The sequence below is a fragment of the Mirounga leonina genome, unplaced genomic scaffold (genome assembly GCF_011800145.1).
Source record: "Mirounga leonina isolate KUSES-001 unplaced genomic scaffold, KU_Mleo_1.0 Mir_154, whole genome shotgun sequence".
Classification (NCBI taxonomy): Eukaryota; Metazoa; Chordata; class Mammalia; order Carnivora; family Phocidae; genus Mirounga; species Mirounga leonina.
The window spans coordinates 30,354,931-30,374,425 of NW_023270389.1; the positions used below are offsets into that span (position 1 = coordinate 30,354,931).

The following is a 19,495-nucleotide window of genomic DNA, read 5'->3' on the forward strand; positions in this document are numbered from 1 at the left end:
AGCCACTTTGGGCATGACACAAATAGTAAATCTAATTTGAACAGTAAAAGTGAAAGCAACTTACAAAATAGCATGGGAGTACCTGGCTGGCTCAGTCAGTAGAACATGCGATTCTTGATCCTGGTCCTGAGTTTGAGCCCCACATTGGGCATTGAGATTACTTAATAAAAGCAAATATTTTTGAAAAATAGCATGGTGTAGACCAAGAACAGTTACTTATTAAATTTATTTCTTAAAAATTTGAGAAAGCTCTGGTTCCAGATTAACATGTTAGTGGGCAAAGTAATCTTAGAAAGATTTTAAGTACTATAAAAACAAATAAATATTGATGTAAACTAATCAGAAAGTAATGCTTCAATTTGGTGTTTAATTGAACTATTTATTTGTTTTTTTTTTCTTTTGTTTTTAAGACCTATTTAAAGTTGTATGGAGTTAAGAGTAGGTTTCATTTTGCAAGATTGGGGAGCGTGATTAAAAGAGAAGGTTTAAGTTCACACTGCCTGTACTTTCTGGCTCTTCATAGGGATGCTTTGGAATTAGTAATCTACCATGATGATCTGATTAAGGGCATTTTAAAAGATGAAATCCATGTGGAAATATATAAATAATTTTTACTAATTCCAAAATGACAATTACCAACACAAATAATTTCTCTACAAGGTCAGTTTTCAGCTACTAATGTATAACTTTCCTTTTGCAGGTTTCACATAAGAATCCAGATTTTGGTTAGTTGCAAAAAAGCAGCCACTTGACATTAAAATTGTAGCAGCTTGGGCAATTATATGGAACATTGCAGAACAATAGTACCATTCAACTACATTTTTACCTTAGTTATTGCTTTCTGATTACCTTTTTATAGGTATACCTCAGAGATAGTGCAGGTTTGGTTCCAGACAATTGCAATAAAACAAATATTGCAATAAAGCAAATCAAATGAATTTTTTGGTTTCCCAGTGCATATAAAAGTTATGTTTACACTATACTATAGTCTATTAAATATGCAATAACATTATGTCCCCCAAATAATGTACACACCTTAATTAAATACTTATTGCTAAAAAATGCTAACCATCATCTGAGCTTTCAGTGAGTCATAATCTTTTTGTTGGTAGAGGATTTTGCCTCTGTTGATGACTGCTGAATGATCAGAGTGGCTGTGGCAATTTCTTAAAATAAGACAGCAGTGAAATTTGCCACACTGATTGACTCTTCTTTTCACAAATAATTTCTCTGTAGCATGTGATGCTGTTTGATAGCATGTTACCCACAGTACAACTTCTTTCAAAATTAAAGTCCATCTTCTCAAACTCTGCTGCTGCTTTATCAACTAAGTTTATGTAATATTCTAAATCCTTTATTGTCATAGCACTAATCTTTATAGCATCTTTACAGTAGATTTCATCTCAAGAAACTGCTTTCTTTGCTCATCCATAAGAAGCAACTCATCTGTTCATGCTTTATCATGAGATTACAGCAATTCAGTCCCATCTTTAGTCCCCAGCTTTAATTCTAGCTCTCTTGCCATTTCTACCACATCTGTAGTTACTTCCTCCACTGTAGTCTTGAAACTCTCAAAGTCACCCATGAGGGTTGGAATCAACTTCTTCCAAACTCTTATTAATGTTGACATTTTGACCTCTTCCCATGAATCACAACTGCTCTTAATGGCATCTAGAATGGTGAATCCTTTCCAGAAGGTTTTCAACTTACTTTACCCAGGTCCATCAGAAGAATCACTATCTGTGGGAGCTATAGCCTTACAAAATGTATTTCTTAAGTAATAAGATGTGAAAGTTGAAATGACTCTTTGATCCATGGGCTGGAGAATGGATGTTGTGTTAGCAGGCATGAAAACAGCATTAATCTTGTTATACATCTCTGTCAGAGTTCTTAGGTGACCAGGTGCCTTCATTGTCAATGAGCAGTAATATTTTGAAAAGAATAATTTTTCTGAGCAGTAGGTCTCAACAGTGGCTTAAAATATTCAGTAAATCATGTTGTAAACAGATATGTTGTTATCCAGGCTTTGTTGTTCTATTTATAGAATAGAAAAATAGGTTTAGCATCACTCTTAAGGACCCAGAATTTTTGAAAAGGTCTGAGGACAGACCTCAATTTAAAGTCACCAGCCACATCAGCTTTGAAATCAGGCCTTGACTTTTCCTCTCCAGCTATGAGAGTCATAGGGGACATTTTCTTCCAATATAAGGTTATTTTGTCTGCATTGAAAATCTATTGTTTAGTGTAGCTACATTCATTAATTATCTTAGCCAGACCTTCTGAGTAACTTGCTACAGCTTCTAATCAGCTTTTTGCTTTTTTTACCTTGTACTTTTATATTATGGAGACAGCTTTCCTTAAACCTCATGAACTAACTTCAAGCTTTTCTTCTGTAGCTTCCTCATCTCTCATTCTTCATAGAATTTAGGAGAGTTAGGGCCTTGCTATGAATTAGGTTTCAGATTAAGGGAATGTTGTTGCTGGTTTGATCTATCCAGACCACTCAAACTTTCTCCATATCAGCAATAAAGCAGTTTTGCTTTTTTATCATTCATGTGATCACTGAAGTAGCACTTTTAATTTGTTTCAAGAACTATTCCTTTGCATTCACAACTTGGCTAACTGGCACAAGAGGCTTAGATTTGGACTTTTGACATGCTTTCCTCTCTGAACTTAATAAATTTTAACTTTTAGCTTAAAATGAAGAATGTGTAACTCTTCCTTTCACTTGAATACTTAAGGGCCATTGTAGGGTTATTAATTAGTCTAATTTCAATATTGTTGTGTCTCAAGGAATTTGGAGGCTGAGGAGAGGGAGAGAGATGGGAACAGCCAGGCAGAAGAACAGTCAGAACACAAACAATACTTATTAATTAAGTTTGTAGATCCCCAGGGTGCCTGGGTAGCTTAGTTGGTTAAGCGTAGGACTCTATTTGGCTCAAGTAATTATCTCAGGGTCGTGAGATCAAGCCCCCTGTTGGGCTCCACACTCAGTGTGGTATCTGCTTGTCCCTCTCCCTCTGCTCCTCCTCCTGCTTGCTCTCTCTCTCTCTTTCTAAATAAAATCTTTAACAAAAAAATTTGTAGAGCTCCAAAACAATTACAAAAGTAACATCAGAGATCACTGATCACAGATCACCATAATAGATACAATAATAATGAAAAAGTTTGAAATACTGCAAGAACTACCAAAATGTGACAAAGAGACATGAAGCGAGCAAATGCTGTTGGAAAAATGGCTCCAATAGACTTGCTCAATACAGGATTGCCACAAATGCTCAGCTTGTAGAAAACACACTATCTGTAAAGCACAATAAAATGAAGTACAATAAACCAAGGTATGCCTGTACATTTGAACTTATGTAGAAGTTTAAAGTTTAACATTTGTATATTACTAACGCTGATTGAAATAGTTGTTTTTGTTTTAATCTCCTATTGAATAGGTACAGGCCAAAAGGAAAAAACAAAAAACAAAAAAACGCTAGTATAGGTATCCCACTAGGATGTTCTTAGCTTTTATTAGCTTCTGTTTTGAGAAGCAGAGCAGGCAATTTAGAAAAGGAAATAACATAGTTTCATTCCAGTATCTTAAGTTTGGAACTCTTTTGCAGAATTTTAGCAGTATTACCATTAAAAACATAGGTCCACAGAATCTAGGTATCAATTAGCCTACAAAACCATGCCTCCCCCTTTAACCTCTTCCACTTAACCCATGATTTAATCCATTTCCATGTCAGTATTAGCAACATAATGCTTTTGATCCTCTACTGTAGTAAAAATAGATGGTTTATTTAAACAAAGCAAAAACCCATATATTTTGTTTTGCACATGAATAATCCATGTAAAAATTCCATAGCTACTATTTATACAGAACCATGAGATTTTTTAAAAAAGGAATGAGAGGAGTCATTTCTACTTTTTTGTGTGAATATGTGTATAATCTTATTTAGACTGGAAAGAATGGTTCCCATGAATAGCAGCTTGAACTGGTAATAAACAGTAAAGAAAAGGCATTAGGATCCAAGATAAAGACCAGGATCCTGTAAGGTAGGTCATGCTTAAATCATTTTTTAAAAATATTTTATTTACTTATTTGATAGAGAGAGAGCGTGTGCACACAAACAGGGGGAGCAGCAGAGGGAGAGGGAGAGATAAGCTCTTCGCTGAGCAGGGAGCCCCATGCGGGGCTCGATCCTGGGACCCTGGGATCATGACCTGAGCCAAAGGCAGACGCTTAACCAACTGAGCCACCCAGGTGCCCCGCTTAAATCATTTTTTAAAGAATAAAGAAATATGACATTTATTTTACCCTTAATATATTCATGATATTTTCAAATACTTTATTTGAGGATGTAACATAATGAAAAAAGTATTTGTTTTTGTTTTTTTAAAGATTTTATTTATTTGATAGAGAGAGACACAGCGAGAGAGGGAACACAAGCAGGAGGAGTGGGAGAGGGAGAAGCAGGCTTCCTGCAGAGCAGGGAGCCCAATGGGGGGCTCGATCCCAGGACCCTGGGATCATGACCTGAGCTGAAGGCAGACGCTTAACTGACTGAGCCACCCAGGCACCCCAAAAGTATTTGTTTTTAGAGTCAGATGCACTTGGGTTGGAATATTGCCTCTGTCCCTTAGCTATCTTAGGCTGATTACTTCATTTCCTGTTTCTATACACACATGTGGATTTTTGACAAATAGAGTTAGTAGGTTGATCAAATGAAACTCAATTAAAATCTTAAAGGAAGGAAATGAAAATAATGAAAATTATCATCCAACTGGTAATTTTAAAAGTTCCTTAGTATCTTTTTACTATAGTAGGTAGACAGTATGCATGCTTGAGTGTAATTACATTCAGTCTTGATTTCCTGTCATGTTATCCTATGATCATGTAATAGTCATCCCTGTGAAATTGATATGGGCATTTAAGAGAAAGAAAGGACTTCACCCAGCTAAACACTCCATACCTAGAGGAGGTTTTATTCACCTGAGCTCTGGAAGTGATTGTCCTGGTACAACTCAGGTCATTGCTGGGTCTGCTGTAGACATTAGCTAAAAGGACATGAGCAGCATAGTACAGGCATTACCAAAACTCTTTTTTTTTTTTAATTTTTTTTGGCATTACCAAAACTCTTTTTTTTAAATTTTTTTTGGCATTACCAAAACTCTTTTTTTCATTTTTTCATTTTTTTGGCATTACCAAAACTCTTTTTTATATTTTTTTGGCATTACCAAAACTCTCTTTCTAAAAATTTTTTGGCATTACCAAAACTCTTTTTTTGGCATTACCAAAACTCTCTTTTTTTAATTTTTTGGCATTACCAAAACTCTTTTTTTAAAAAAAATTTTTGGCATTACCAAAACTCTTTTTTAAAATTTTTTTGGCATTACCAAAACTCTTTTTTTAAATTTTTTTGGCATTACCAAAACTCTTTTTTTAAATTTTTTTTAATTTTTTATTTTTTTGGCATTACCAAAACTAATCGTACACTGACAGGTCTCTGAAATACCTACTCTGTGTGCGGCATTTATGAGCACAGGAATACCTTTACATTTTGCTGTGGTGCCATCACTGTCTTGGGAAAGTTTTACTACACATTGTTCAGTTAATTCATCACATCACAACAACTCTAGCAGTGTGCAACGGCTGTAGAGATAACAGAGATTAACTCTATAGTCACAGCTATAAAACAGGAAGTCAAGAAGGCAACTTTAGAACAATGGAGTCTGTTCTACAGAGAAACAACATCAGTCTGGTGTCTGCTTTGGTCTACGGGTCCTTGGATGTCGGTTCTGTCACTTCTTACCATAGGTAGCATTTATTCCGTACTTTGCAATTAAAAATCATAACCCATGGGTGAGGTTTATGTTTAAGAACTGGAGTCTTGAGATGCCATCCATTTTGAAAGTTTTCATTTATTCAAGAATGATGAAACACCGCCAAAAATTTCGAAACCTTTGAACAGGTAAGTGCATAAGAACACAAACAGGCTCATTGGGAAGTTAAGGGATTCGCCCATAGCTATGTACTTAGTAATTCCGCAGAAAAAAATCCAGGAGCAGAAATGGAATATCCTAATGCTGAGAGTCTTACTCTGATTACTAAGCAATGTTTTCTTTAAGGTAACACATCGCTGTTGAAACTGAAACAAAATAAAACCAGAAATATTGTGTGAGCCAGAGGTTGAATTTACCCAAATGACTTTGCACAGTACTTTGCATACAGTAAATAATAAAATAACTATTGAAACTACTTTAGTGGTTCTCAGTCTGGCTGCACATTCAGACCACCTGGGGAGCTTTTTAAAAATAGCCCATGCCTGTGTCCACTCCCACCAATTAAAAAAAAAATATGTCCTCTGAAGGAAGTAAATTTTCCTGCTCAAATGTCCAATCCGTACTCTTGATTCTTCCCCTCACTTCTCATTTCCCACAGGTTCCTGCGTTTGTTCATTTTATTCCCAACTTTTTCCTTTCTACTGAAATTTTACTCCACAGTCATAAGCACTCAATTCTCACCCAGGAAGAAAAAAATCTTGCCCAGCATCCCACTTACCTAAAATTGCCATCTCTCTCCAATACACCTCAAAAAAGTTTATCAAAAGAAGAGTCTAATTCTATCAGAATTGTTGCTCCCTATATATGGCTGTTTCCTCAGTTAACATCTTTGTTATAACTTTCCATGTTTTTCTTAGAATAGCTGCTACTGGTTTGTGGCGTTTAGCCCTGCCCTTCTTTAATTAAAACTCTGGTGTATAGTTAGCTAGTACCAATCTGACTATATTACTTTAACATAAAAAATTCCACGATGGGTACCCTATTCCTATAAATATGGACCAACGTCATTTGCAGGTCATAGTAGGCCATTTATGATTTGGCCTCTCCCTGTATTTTCTTTCCTGTCGTCAGAAATACTAGGCTATTTATGGCTCCCATATGCATTATCTTTCTTCCTCTCCCAATTCTTATGTTCTGCCATTATTTCTGCCTGGACCACCCCTTTTTCCTCACATGGCTATATCTAAGTCACATTTTATGTTTCAATCCAGATAGTATCTCTAGGATGGCCTTGCTAAAACCTTAGTTTGGTTTTCATTTCTCTCCTCAGACTGCACAGAGAACCAAGTAGAGGTTGGCCTCATCGAGCCTTGGCTGTAATGCAGTGCTTGTCTAAGGCCAGAAAGAAAGTGTGGATGGATAATAGAGGATATTGAAATTAGGAGTTTTATCTGTTGGGAAATTGGGAGCCTTTGAATGTCTCTAGGCAAGAGAGTAATAAGCATATTCCTTTTTTTTTTTTTTTAAAGAAAGCTGACCTTCCTACTTTAATAGATTGTATTATTATTTAGATATGATAAGACCAATAGATCAGGAGATAACTACAAATGAAAAGAAACCTGTTAGTAACAGTTCATAAGGGTAGAGGTCATACTACATCCAGGGAAAAGAGAGCACACTGGAAAGCACTGGGGTTGATCAGGAGGCCAGGAGAAAAGGAGAATCTGTGGGCAAGAGTCTTTATTGTGGTTTCTCTGGAAAGGAATAGGTGAGGCAGAGTGGTTAGGTTTAGAATTGGCTATTTTGAATAATTGCAGTGGGCTCTGGTCCATAAGAGCTGCACAAAGTTGTTTGGCACCTGGCCCTGGGGTGATGAGGCCAGGTGAATAATGGCTTAGAGTGTGATAACCCAATAAAGGAGGTGGTGTGGGTTTTGGATTGGTTGGCTTGCCTTTAAAAGGCAATGACGTGGATGGAACTGGAGGGTGTTATGCTGAGCGAAATAAGTCAATCAGAGAAAGACATGTATCATATGACCTCACTGATATGAGGAATTCTTAATCTCAGGAAACAAACTGAGGGTTGCTGGAGTGGTGGGGGGTGGGAGGGATGGGGTGGCTGGGTGATAGACACTGGGGAGGGTATGTGCTATGGTGAGCACTGTGAATTGTTCAAGACTGTTGAATCACAGATCTGTACCTTTGAAACAAATAATACATTATATGTTAAAAAAAAAAAGAAGATAGCAGGAGGGGAAGAATGAAGGCGGGGAATCGGAGGGGGAGACGAACCATGAGAGACGATAGACTCTGAAAAACAAACTGAGGGTTCTAGAGGAGAGGGGGGGTGGGGAGATGGGTTAGCCTGGTGATGGGTATTAAAGAGGGCACGTTCTGCATGGAGCACTGGGTGTTATACGCAAACAATGAATCATAGAACACTACATCAAAAACTAGTGATGTAATGTATGGTGATTAACATAACATAATAATAAAAAAAAAAGCATGCTCATGGGCAAGTTTTTTCCTTTCTTCAGGAATTAGATAATGCTATGGAGATAGAGTCTTTTCAGAGTCAGTAAGACTCCAGAAGTCAAGGCATCAGAATATAGAAAATAAGACAGAGTAATGCAGTTGGCCCTCTGATGCTTTGACATGATAATAAGGAACCCTTGAAATGATGATAGAAGAGACCTTTGGAGAGTGGCACATAAATTTCTCTAAGTAGCATATAAAACATTTTGCTATGAGAATAGAAAGGAGGAACACCAGTAGAAGTCTAAAGAATCCTTGTAGGCTAGTCCATAACTGTTTCCCATTGATATAGCATTAGCCAAAAAAAATCTGAAATTTCTGAGATCTCTAATGATATCTTGGTGGAATTATATAGTGTAAATATAGATAGACACACATACACACACACACACAGTGTCTTGTTGTTTTTTTTTTTATTGAATTACATTGGCAGGTCCAGTAGTTATGTTGTTAGAGGGTATGTGGTTGGTAGTTTAGTATTCATAAAGATTAGTGATATTTGGGTATGACCAAGGGAAAGGGGTGTTTGTAGTGGCCATGGTCAGAGATGTTGGGCTGGAAGTTGTAGTGGAAAGCTAGAAGGGATGGTAGAACTTACTGGAGTTAGCTGTCCTCTTCTCAGGAGGCCTAGGGGTTGACTGTCAAGAGGCAATTGCCTCCTGGGGAAAGTAAAAATATCCATTGATTTTTGGAATGGCACAGATAGTAGTAACCTCTAGGAGATTTCCTTCGGGTTAGGATAGTGTAAGGATATATGTTTTGGCTGGGTACAAGGAAGATATCAGGATCATGGGCTAGGCAATGAGCTCAGGGAATGTTAGAATCCTTAATATCATCAGAAGAAAAGCAATAAATGTCTGAGTCCAGTTTATCAGTGCCTTTGGAGTCAGAGTCTCTGGGTGTCACTGGGGCAGAGGTTTTAGTATCAGAGTAATGTCATCTCTGGTGGAGAGGGTGAAGTCATCTCCAACAGCCTGTCTCTTGGGCTGGGGTGATGTCATGTGGGATGTAGGACTGGGAACCCTTTTCAAGTAAATACCCACGGGGTTAATGTGTGTCTTGTTTGAGTAGCAATATGGTATTATAATGAGGCTGATCCACTGGTATAATTCTAAGGCAATGGTGGGTCTGGGAGCTTGACTTGTAAATATCTTGTAAATCAAGGGATTTGTGGCTGCATAGCTAGCAAAGATGATGTTGGCATCCATGATTGTCAGGATTGTCAGAACCAACTGGCACCACTAAAGCCCTCATTAAGGATGGACGAATCTAAAAGTTCCCAACAGTACAGGTTTTATTTAGATGGATGATGAGAGGCTTTTTGTTGCAATTAGGTTTAAATCATATGGCCTGATTGGGGTGTATGTAAATAGAATGTAAAGTGGTTTGTCAATTAAAATATCTGTGCTTGAGTTTGGAACTCCAGCATTAGTCTGTAGCCAATTACTATAGGACTTTTTCCTCAGTTGTTAATTTGGTTGGTGATGAGAAGCTGATGAGGTCTTTGTGTTATAGGGCTTATATAAGCCAAGCCCAATGGAATGTAGGCCTCAGTATTTGCCATGTTTGTTTGAAGCAATGGCTTACTTGGAGGATTTGGTCTCCTGGAGTACAGACCAATGAAAACACCCAGACCAATCATAATGAGCCCAATAGTCAACATTTGACTGCATTTTACAGGTGGTTGTTGTTTTTTTTAAGTTTTAAAAGTTTCCTGTCTCTGCTTTTACTTGTTCAGTAGTTAGCAGATAACCTCTCGGTGGCCCTAAGCTTTCCTTTCTATGGCTCTGTCCATAGATGGCAGCCTTCCTTTCTAGGATCCAGACCCTGTGTCTGGATCCACTTCCAGGAGAGTGGCAGTGGCCTCATCTGTATTTTTGAGGCTCTGGGTTTTGAGCCTAAGGCCCCTGGCATGCTAATAAGCAGCAAGGCTTAATAAGACCCTCATGCATTATCCAGATATTTTATATTCAATTGCATGACTTCCTCACTCACCCTTCCCTTTTTCATTAGCATTGTGCTACTTGTCTCTAAGAATGTTATCCCTTGTACCCCACTGGGTCAGGGGACAAATTTGGAAAGCAGCAAGGCAAGCAAGCAAACACAGGAATTTATGTCCAGAACAACACCTTTTGTGAGGTGCTCTGTCATGATGAATGCTGGGGTGAATGCTGTCACACTGACTCCATGTATGGCTCACAACACACAAGTACCTCCAAAGAGCATTCTGCCTCTACACAAAGGGGCAGGCTGGAATGTATGGGAAAATAGCAACTCAGTTTACTTCGTCACTTGCCAGTGTTGCCTGGTCAACTGATGGAGACTGTCCCATGGCCCTTGGAGGGAAGTCACATCTCAATCCCTTTGGAAGATCCTACCATAAGCTAAACTAATTGCTAACCAACATGAAGTGGTGCCCCTCAAGAGTGTCATCTAGACTCTAGGCAATTAATTCAGCCTAGACTGGAACTCAGGGAGCTTTCCAGTTCTGAATTTAGGGTGGAATTCATAGCAACCCTGGCAAATGCAACTAACCGTCATCGCAGCCACAGCCCAAGTGTATGCCGGCACGCGGCAGTAGCTTCCCAGGTTGGTGCTGATGTCTGCTGGAACCAGTAAGCCCAGAACAGTCTAGTGGCATATTATTCCAGTATGAGGCCAAACCTCAGAGTGCTGCAAGTTTAATAGTTTAAAAAAATTGCCCTCAAGATTGATAATTCACTAACGAAACTCATAGAATTCATTAAAAGCTACTACACTCACAGTCATGTTTATCACAGGGAAAAGGATATAAATTAGAACCAGCCAAAGGGAGAGACACATAGGATGGAGTCAAGGAGGGTTCCCAATATGAAGCTTCCGTTGTCTGAAGGACAAGGGTGCCTTCCGGTATGGGTGTGTGGCAGTACACACAGAGTATTACCAGGGAAGCTCACTGGAGCTTCGATGTTCAGAGTTTTTATTGGGGCTTCCTTATGTAGGTATGATTGATGGAATGATTTTTTTTTCCAGTGTTATTGAGATAAAATTGACACACAACATTGTATAAGGCATACAGCATAATGACTTGTCTTACATATATTGTGATATGATCACAATAAGTTAATATCCATCATCTCATATAGATACAAAAAGAAAAGAAGTTTCTTTTTTCCTTGTGAGGAGCACTCTTAGTATTTATTCTCTTAACAACTTTCAAATATACCATACAATGGTGTTAGCTATAGTCATCATGTTGTACATCATATCCCCAGCACTTACTTATCTTCTAACTGGAAGTTTGTACCTTTTGACCACCTTCCTCCAACTCCCCAATCTTTACCCTCACCCCCACCTCTCATAACCATAAATCCAATAATCTGATCTCTTTTTCTATGAGTTTCATTTTTGTTGTTTTTGTTTTTAGATTCCACATATAAGTAAGATCATACAACATTTGTCTTTCTCTGACTATATCACTTAGCGTAATGCCTTCCAGGTCCATTTTTGTTGTTGTTGTTGTAAATGGCAGTGTTTCCTTCTCTTCTATGACTAAATAATATTCTGGTGTATGTATGTGTGCATGCGTGTGTCTGTATTACTTCTTTATTGATTCATCCATCAGTGGTCACTTAGGTTGTTTTCATGTCTTGGTAATTACAGATAATGCTGCTGTGAACATGAAAGGGTGCAAATATCTCTTTGACATAGTGTTTTGTTTTCTTTGGATATATTCCCAGAAGTGGAATTACTGGATTATATGGTAGTTCTATTTTTATTTTTTTTGAGGAACCTCCATACAATTTTCCATGGTGGCTGCACCAATTTAAATTCCCACCAACAGTGCACAAGTGTTCCCTTTTTCCCACATCCTCACCAGCATCTGTTACTTCTTACCTTTTCCATGATAGCCATGCTAACCAATGTGAGGTGATATCTCATTATAGTTTTGATTTGCATTTCCTTTAATTGATTGGCTAATTGCCCACATGGTTGAACTCAATCTCTAGTCATCCCCTCTCCACCTTGAGTCACCTCAGTGGAATAAATTATTAGGTGTGGTCCAAAGGGTCTACTATGAATAGCAAAGCTTCTCTTAACACTTGGGAAATTCCAAGGGTTTAAGAGGTACCTCTTAGCAATCAGCAGAAAAGGGCTCTTTTTAAGTGAAGCCAAATACTTATTACACACATATGGACTTAGGTTCTCTCTTCAAGCTTGAGTTTCTATCTCTGTAAAATGAGGATAATAACAACATCTACCCCATAGGGTTGCTGTGGTGATGGAATGAAGTCATAAATATTCCTCACACATATTAATTGCACAATAAATGGTGAGCTGTTATTATTATTCCCTTTCTGACCTTCCAGAATTATCATTAATCTACTTACCTTGTTTTCCTTCAGTTAATGGTGAGAAAAGGGTCAATTTGATCACTTCATTTACACTAGTATTGGAAATAAACAAGAAGCTAAGGAGTGAGGAAAACTAAGTTTCAATCCCAAATATGATTAGCTTTGAGTGTCTAGATAATTTGAGGATCTCTTCAAGTTCTTAGAGTCTGTGGTTCTCTGGACTTTGTGGCCTTTCTTGGTATAGAGAAAGAATTGCCTTTTAAGAGAAAGACTAGAGTTCAAATTCGAATACCTCTATATGCTAGTATCAGTTTAGACAAGGTATCCATTATCTCTTCAGGTTGTGCATGTATAAATGGGGAAAAATAATAGCTACCTCAAAATACTGTTAAATTTAAGAGATGACATACTGAAAAGTACTAAGCACTGTGAATTGCACAGAGTAATGCCCAATAAAAATAAATTTAAAAATTCCTCCATCAATTAATCTCTTCCTTAGTACCAGGCACTAGGAGTTGGGAATGGTACAAAGGTGAATAAGGTTTGATCCCTGTCCTTGAAAATACCCATTGTTCAGTTATAGAGATAAACAGGTATAAGAGGAGTGACGATATAGTTGACAGATCCAATTTTATCTTTTCGTTCTTTCAAACATAAATGACAGATAATCCCTAAACATCTAGCTTTTTCTCCTCTAATCAATTCTTGCATCTCAATAGATCTTTAGAGTGATTAATCACTTAATTCAAATAAATAATCCTTTAATAACAAATTTTCAGGAAGTAGGGCATGTAGGGAAATATTTCTTTGACAAGGAATCTTTGATGACTCCTTGTAAACAAATAGACTCAAGCAACAATAAATAATTCGTTATCACTCTTCTTTTTCATTACATGGGACTGCTAGACAAATTAGGAGTTAAAAAGTACCAGTTTAATTGAATGTTAACATTTATCTTTATGACTGTCATTGTGAATAAATCATTGAAAAATGAAGGCAACATGAATTAGAAGAGATTATAGCCCTAGAACTGTTTCTAATTTCCAATCTGATCTTGGTAGTGAGTGAGTCTCACCCATATTTTTTCTTAATTTTCTTTCCTACAAAATGAGACTATGAATTTGATGATATCTAATGTCTCCATCAGTGCTAATTTTGTGTTATTCTGAATATTAATATAATGGAGCATTAATAAAACATGCGTAAAATATAGGTTCAAAGAATGTAACCCATACATTACATATTACATATATAACTATAATTTTCACTAGTATTTGCCATACTGATTGGATTTCTTAGCTATAAAAGTTTTTTGGTAAGTTTATTCTTTCATATATAGCTCATCTGTTAGAAATATGGATTTTTTAATGTGGCCAAAAATATTGCCCATTCAACAGAGACATGAAAAGAAAAATTTTAATTTGTCTTCATTTCTTTCACTGGTGATTACCTCAGAACTCCAAAATATGCCAAATTTAACAACACTAATATACTTGTGCCTAAAATTAATTATTTAAAATACTCCTCATAGTTTTCCTTGACCTTATTTATTTAAACCCTATGCATTTTTCAAAAGAATATAAGGCAGATGATAAAAAAAAAAGAATGCAATGAGATAACATGAAATTAGAGTGGGAAATGATAGCTTTGTTGATGCTATTGTACAAGCCCTCCCTATCTTACATGACCATCCATTTGTCATTGCCAAATCTGGCAGAAGCAAGACAAATAATATCCAACATCAACTGGTATGTGTATGCACATGTATGCTAGGCACTTGGCTAAGCATTTAACACACATCACCTTATTTACTACTCATTGTAATAGTGGTACTTAGATAATATTATTACCCTCATTTTTCTGATGAGAAAATTGAATTAGATTATGTATTTTGCCTAAGGTCTGGAAGCTGTAAGAGGTATAATTTAAAGTCAGATTTTTTCTAATGCTAAAGTTTATGTCCTTACCCTCTGTATATAATGCTTCTCCTCAAAACTGATTTCTTATAGACAATGACAAATTTATTGTATACTTCTGTGTGCCTGGCACTGCATTAAGCATGTAGCAGGAAGAGAGAAGTCTAACACAGGATATATAGCCTCAAAGATTTTATGATCTAGTTAGAGAGAACTGGCATGTATGACATATTGGATGAAAATTTATGCTACAATGTGTAGTAATTTCTATTTAAAAAGTAGTGCGAATGCAGAGAAAGGAAGTCAACATTAACTGAGCCTCCCATCAGCCGAATTTAGTATTTAGCAAGGCAGCTTGTAAACACCTCAGGCATGATCATATCCCAGGCAGAATTCACATTTCACTGATGCATCAAGGGCATTTCCTTTCCTTTTCCTGTCACATTTACATTTTTCTTCTCATGTCTTGTAAAATAGAAAAACAGCATTCTGCAGAAAGAGATGGAATATCCAATCTAACAGCTACGTCATCATTCAAAAAATAATATGTCTGTACATTATTTGGCAATTATTCACAGTTGTAGAAAATACGCAGTATTTGTACTCAGTTTGGAAGATTAGAACTAAAAAATAGAAAACTTGCAAAATCATCCAGCTAAGAAGTGGCAGAAGCAGAATAGTAAGCTGTGTCTTCTGATGGCATGTCTGGAAGTATTACTCCACACTAAGCTATCTTTGGGCAAATTTATTGCAATATTGCTTGATCATAAAAATGGGTGCATCTATCTCATAGTATTGCTATAAGACTTGGCTTCATAGAGTAACCACTCTCTATTGTAACAAGTCTTTCTTCCCTAAACTTGCATCTCTCCCTATGCAAGTAGCAAGCACCCAGGCATTCTGTGTCCACATGGAAGGTGACCCGTGCCTTTCATATGGAATGGTTTCTCTAAGACCTTTGTTACCAGCTGCTTCAGTCCTTAACTGCTGTGGGAGTCCAGAAAAGCTGGAGCCCAGCTCTTGGAGCAAGTTACAGCCTGCACAGCAAGAATCCAGAGGCTTGCAAACTGTGCACGGAATCCTCCTCCTCTGCACTGACGCATTGGTCTGTATCTGGGGAGGGGGAGGTGTTTATCCAGAATGGATCATCCAATTCCCACCAGTTTTCTGCAGCTGGAACATTTATGCTTTTACTTTGGTGAATTGTGGGTGTACAACATCAGCATCTAAACCTCTGTAGTAGTTGTACAGGTATCCATGAAAAGACTTTAAATAAATTTCTCTTTTAGAAAAAAAAATTTGTTGTCTTCCTTTTAAACAGAACCAGATAAAAGTTGGCATTGCCTTTATTTGACGGAGTCACAAAGTAAATTCTTCCCCACAACAGTCTTTCACAAGTCCTATTCTTTTCTTTCCTTTTATCAATTTAATCAAGCTCATCCATTGACAAGGGATATCCTTGCTCTGCCGAAAGTCCAAATTTGGTTATTTTTTTAAACACATTTCAAAGCAGAACACACACATATTCTTTGGAATTAGATAGAGGTAGGGTAAATCCCTGCTCTGGTACAGTCACAAGTTGCTCAATTTCTTTAAGGCTGTTTCTTCATCTGAAGACTGGAGATAAACTATATACCTTGGGGGGTTATATGATGATTAAATGAGATAATATACATTATTCACTGAGCACCCTGCTTAACAAAGAACAGAACAGCTTAAAAAAGCATACAATAGGTCTTACTATTTTTCCTTTCTGTGTGACCCTGAGGGAGTTATTTAACATTGCCAACTTTGTAACTTTTTAAAACTGTGTTGTACAAATTAAATGAGGTATACAAGAAGTCATTTTTTTTTTTTTTTGTAGTAGGTTGATCTGAGTACATGTAATAAACAAATGTTACTCTTTCTTTGTGGCTTCTTCACACAAATGCTGTCAATATTTTTTCCCCCTCCCAGGATGAAATCCTGAACAAACTGCACGGACTTTCAGGTGTTAAGAAAGATCCTCCTTAAAGGTTCAATCTCTCCACCAGTTGCAAGCCTTTTCTGCTGTCCTAATTCCTGCCAACCTCAGGCTGGAGAACTGTGGAGATGTGAACTGAGTTGGTGAGAGATGTCTTCCCCCTTCCCCTCCCCTGGAGTGGTCTGCTACTCTGCCTTCTCCTCCACTTGCAGTCTGGGTGAGAAGAGAGGTCACCTGAAGGTCGAGTTGTCACCTGGCTTTTGTGTCGTTTTGGTTGTTATTGTTGTTCATGCCCACTTGCTTTCTCTTCTCAACTGCTGTACATGAGTAGAGTATTTGAGGGAAATCAAGAAAGAAAGCAATTTTTAGGTCATTTCAAAGAGGGCTTGTGGGACTAAAACCAAGAGCTCTTAACGCTGTGACCAAATATTGGAATTCTCCATAGGATGTAGTAGTTACTCAATAGTGCTATTTTTTCCTGTGGAGATACAAGATAAAAAAAAAAGAAAGAAAGAAAGCAATTTCTATTTGGGGGTTGAACCTTTCTACTAAGGTTCAACAGTTAGGTTTCAAGAAATAGATGGGGTTCTATAATACCTTCATAATTTACAAAATTTCCTGCCAACCCACTTCCTCCCCCTTAGACCTACAATTCAAGTGAAAATAGTACACATGCTAGGAAAAACAGCTTAAGGAAAATCTCTAGGGCCCCATTCCAATCAGATTGTTGTGCACCAGCTTCTATAATATAGAAATTCTGGATCTGTCATTGAGATCAAACTAATTTTATTTAAGACTTGTATTATTTCCTATGGTAGCGATAAACAAATTACCACAAACTTGGTGGCTTAAAACAACACACGTTTATTCTCTTATAATTCTGGAAGTCAGAAGTTCCAAGTATTTTTTTTTATCAGCTAAAGCCAATGTGTTGGAGGTGACTTGCTTTCTCTGGAGGCTCTAGGGAAGAATCCACTCCTTGCCTCTTCCAGTTTCTGGAGGCTGCTGACATTCTTGGGCTTGGGGCTGTGTTACTCTGAGCTCTGCCTTGGTGATCACATTGCCCTCTCTTCTGTATGAAATCTCTCTCTACCTCCCTCTTATAAGGATACTTGTGATCACATTTTGGGTCTACCCAGATTATCCAGGATAACTTCCCCATCTCAAGATCTGTAAATCACATCTGCAAAGACCCTTTTTCCATATAAGATAACATTGACAGGTTCCAGGGATTAGGACTTAGATATCTTTGGGGACCATTTTTCATCCTGCCGTAAACATCAAAGATAAGGTGAATACAGCTTATACCTAACTTTTTAACTCCTACTTCTGCTCAGAAGTTTTCTCCAAAATTAAATGTTACTTATGCTTCAGGGTCCAATTCAGAATCAATTAGTTATGAAAATACCCTTGGTCATCCTGGTCCACACTGATTGTGCCCTCCTGCATGATTCAGACCTCAGTTAAAATTCCAAACATTCACTATCTTTTCATGTTTAAGCAACTTACTGTATTTCTTCACCTGTAGAATAGGATAGTGTTATCATCCTCACTGGACTGTTTCAAGGATTAAAGGAGAAAACATAGACGGAGCCAAGAATTAAATCTAGAACATGATAAACACTCAATATATTTTAATCTTTTCCCTTCTATTGATCAAATACTGCCTCCCATTTCATAACTTTATAAGAATCAGTCTTTTTCTAGAGAGAAACTATTTCTTAGCGCTATACTTTTTAATATGTACTTCTTTATTTTCCCATTATGATGGCTTACTCTTGATATTAAAAATGTTGAGAACCACCTGATAAATATCAAAACATTACCTCCCCACAGAAGACTAATTCATATTTCATAAATAATGACCTAAATGGGAAATTCCACTTCGATTACAGCATTTTCTTACCTGCTTTGTTTTTAGGATAGGCTCCTTAAGAAAAAAAATATTCTAAGTTTTAAAATCTCAAATTGCTTAGGATATTACTTGGTTTAATCAAATACATCTCTGCGCATCTTGATTGATTTATTTCATTTTGAAATATTACTTTAAAATCATGAAATATAATAATTCTCATTGCAGCTTCTTTGATATTTTATCAAATCCAATATCCGTCATCAGTCTGTGCAATATTTGATTTCTTTCATGATTTAGTTTTTCCTTTTTTAAGGACACATTTATTCTATCATCACATCGCATTGTCAGAGTGTCATAAGAAATATTGTTGAGAACTGACTGACCGAGTACTTCCTCAAGGATATTTAGTTATTCCACAGCAAGCTCTAGGCTTTAACATAAAATAGAGTTAATGATGGTTTTAAGGTAATTTGTTTATTAAAGTATAACATAATTTAGATAAACATGCATGTATCTTAGATGTGTTGTTCAGAATTTTAAAAAAAACTGAAGGCATGTGTGTAGCCATCACTTAAACCAAAAAAAAGGACATTGCCAGCAAATCAAAATCCCCCCTTATGTCACCTCCAGATACTGTTCCCCTCCCCAAGGATGATACCTACTGACTTCTAAAGCCATAGCTTGGTTTTGTCTTTCTTCAGACTTTATTAAAATGAAATTGTATTTACTTTGTTGTTTATGTGTTTGATGTTTAGCTGTTTTGGGCTATAGTTGTAATTAGTTCATTTTTTTGTTGTTGTTGTTTTATTTTATTTTATTATTTTTTATTATGTTATGTTAATCACCATACATTACATCACTAGTTTTTGATGTAGTGTTCCATGATTCATTTTTTGCATATAATACCCAGTGCTCCATGCAGAACATGTCCTCCCCAGTACCCATCACCAGGCTAACCCATCTTCCCACTCCCCTCCCCTCTAGAACCCTCAGTTTGTTTCTCAGAGTCCATAGTCTCTCATGGTTCATCTCCCCCTCCGATTCCCCCCCTTCATTCTTCCCCTCCTGCTATCTTCTTTTTTTTTTTTTTTTTTAACATATAACGTATTATTTGTTTC

General features: G+C 37.0%; 1 non-coding gene across 1 annotated transcript; it reads left to right on the plus strand.

Annotated features, from left to right (window-relative positions):
• Nucleotides 1-16,889: 16,889 nt before the first annotated feature.
• Nucleotides 16,890-17,016, plus strand: LOC118014609. Its single transcript, XR_004680320.1, has one exon. It is a non-coding gene; the product is annotated as a small nucleolar RNA SNORA25 (small nucleolar RNA).
• Nucleotides 17,017-19,495: the final 2,479 nt, after the last annotated feature.